At 41.4% G+C, this 2,882-nt stretch overlaps 1 long non-coding RNA gene across 1 annotated transcript in view; it reads left to right on the top strand.

The window, feature by feature from the left end:
• The first annotated feature begins 376 nt into the window (after positions 1 to 376).
• LOC118760998 overlaps positions 377 to 2,882 on the top strand; it is a 9,582-nt gene continuing 7,076 nt past the window's right edge. The window contains exon 1 of the long non-coding RNA XR_004997087.1: positions 377 to 505. This is a non-coding gene — a long non-coding RNA (uncharacterized LOC118760998). The remainder of the gene's footprint in view (positions 506 to 2,882) is intronic.

The following is a 2,882-nucleotide window of genomic DNA, read 5'->3' as shown; positions in this document are numbered from 1 at the left end:
TTTGTGTCTTCATTAACTTTTCCTATACAGGAGTGGCTGTGTGGTAAGTAGCTTGCTTACCAGCCTCATGGTTCTGGGTTCAGTCCCTCTGCGTGGAACCTTGGGCAAGTGTCTTCTGTTGTAGCCTCGGGCCGACCAAAGACTTGTGAGTGGATTTGGTAGGCGATGTACAGGTATTATATATTAGAAGAAATGAGATGCTCAGAAATTTGGATCGTTTTATATTTACAAATAATTATTAGTATGTTACATGTTTTTGTATATCGATGGACAAGGCATCCATCCAGTTGAAAAATTAGAAGCCGATATTATTTTGAGATTTATGATTTGAGATTTATACAAAATGAGATTACCATCACCACCATCACCACATAGGGCATCTTAGCCGGACGTTCGGTTCATCCCACATCACCAGTTCTGCTTACCAAAAGTGGCCCACTTGGCACCATGCAGTCGTCGCATCGCAATGGCCGCCTCCGATCAGGAGAGGAGCGGCCCGTTTCGAGTTCAAGAGTAGATCGAGGCCGTCAACGTTCCCGGGGCCTCCAGTCGTTCGCTTTACCGGACGGAATTGCGTGTCGTTCTAGTGGGGTTGTCAAATTGAACTTTTGTAGGAATTTTGTCTCTTTTTATAGTATTATTGAGTGTGTAAGGGTGGAGAGAGATATAAGTTGACGGTCAAAGGATAACTGGCGAAGCACTTTGAAACTTGTGCAACTTCTGCCAGACAATAAAAAAGAATGTAAAATGATTATGAGGGTGGTGCTGGTGGTGGTGGTGATGATGATGATGGTGATATGATGATGATGATGATGATGATGATGATGATTTGTAGGACGAAGCCAGAGGAAACTGGTGGAAGTTCGAAGCGCCTCTGACGTGCAAATCGATCGTCGGAACCGGGTGTAGGGGCGAAAGACCAATCGAGCCGTCTAGTAGCTGCTTCCCTCCGAAGTTTACCTCAGGATTACCGGCGCCAGCGGGAGAACGACACGCAATTCCGTCCGGCAAAGCGAACGACTGGAGGCCCCGGGAACGTTGACGGCCTCGATCTACTCTTGAACTCGAAACGGGCCGCTCCTCTCCTGATCGGAGGCGGCCATTGCGATGCGACGACTGCATGGTGCCAAGTGGGCCACTTTTGGTAAGCAGAACTGGTGATGTGGGATGAACCGAACGTCCGGCTAAGGTGCCCTATGTGGTGGTGGTGGTGTGGTGATGGTAATCTCATTTTGTATATCGATGGACAAGGCATCCATCCAGTTGAAAAAAAAGCAAAGGCAACTGTTTTTAAAAAATAGAGCATCTCATTCCTGTCAGAGTAGAAAAAGAGTAGCAAACCACTTCACACTCCTCTCCCCCTCCTTCTCTTTCTCCTCTTCCCTCTCCCCCTCCTTCTCTTTCTCCTCTTCCCTCTCCCCCTCCTTCTCTTTCTCCTCTTCCCTCTCCCTCCTTTCTCTCCTCCACCTTCTCCTGCGGCTATTAATGCATAAATAAAATTTTAAAAAATAACAAGAACGATATAGAAAATACAAGAAGTTAAAAATCATAAATCTCAAAATAATATCGGTTTCTAATTTTGGCACAAAGCCAGCAATTTGGGGAGAGGGGACAAGTCGATTACATCGACCCCACTGCTCAACTGTTATTTATGTCATCGATTCCGAAAGGATGAAAGGCAAAGTCGGCCTCGGCAGAATTTGAACTCAGAACGCAAAGACGGTAACGATTCTGCCAGCTCGCCGCCTTAATTATCAAAACTATATCGAATGGAATCCTTGTTTAATATCACTTTAAACTGTTTTAACCTCACCAGTTCAAGTCATTGAAACACGAGCGTAATTAGGTGTTGTCACTGCTTAGAGCTATGAGCTGCTACCACCAAATGGTACCTGTTTTCAAGAAAGGTAGGGCAACATGTTGGATGTACAAAGGAAAATTATCGTAGGCGAGACATTGCCCCACCCTTAACGTAGATAAGGTATTTGGCATAAACAATGATGTTTCACCATAGATCGTTCATAAGACAATGGAAGGCGGGGAAATAATGGTAGTTTAGAAAGGAATATCAGTAAAAAGATGTATATATGTATTATGTATGCATGCATGAATGAATTCATGTACGTGTTGTATATACGAATGCATGCATGTATATATATATATATATATATAATAGATATATATATATATATTATATATATATATACATATATATTATATACATGCATGGTGGCGGTTTTGTTTTTTTTTTTTTTTACTTTTTTTACTTTTTTTACTTTTTATTAAAATTATGTATTGATTAAGTCTTCCTTGGTGTTTTGGCAAAATAGTGGTTTTGTCTCTATTAATATTTTATATATATTATATATATATATAGATATATAGATATATATATATATACATGCATATATGGGTACAGGACGTCAACTAACGGTGCAAATAACATGAAATACATAAACACAACGCGATAAAAATGGAAAACAGACAAACACAGAGAAAGAACCTTCATCAGTGTCGGTGTTGTCTATCTACTATCTACTCATTTTGAGCATTCATATATTATATATATATATATATATATATCTTTTTTTCTCTTTTACTTGTTTCAGTCATTTGACTGCGGCCATGCTGGAGCACCACCTTTAGTCGAGCAAATCGACCCCGGGACTTATTCTTTGTAAGCCCAGTACTTATTCTATCGGTCTCTTTTGCCGAACCGCTAGGTGACGGAGACGTAAAACACCAGCATCGGTTGTCAAGCAATGCTAGGGGGACAAACACACACACACACACACACACACCATACATATATATACATATATACGACAGGCTTCTTTCAGTTTCCGTCTACCAATCCACTCACAAGGCATTGGTCGGCCCGG

The sequence above is a fragment of the Octopus sinensis genome, unplaced genomic scaffold (assembly GCF_006345805.1).
Source record: "Octopus sinensis unplaced genomic scaffold, ASM634580v1 Contig04055, whole genome shotgun sequence".
NCBI lineage: Eukaryota > Metazoa > Mollusca > Cephalopoda > Octopoda > Octopodidae > Octopus > Octopus sinensis.
The sequence above is the reverse complement of the archived record's forward strand: the minus strand, read 5'-3'. Positions and strand labels throughout refer to the sequence as shown.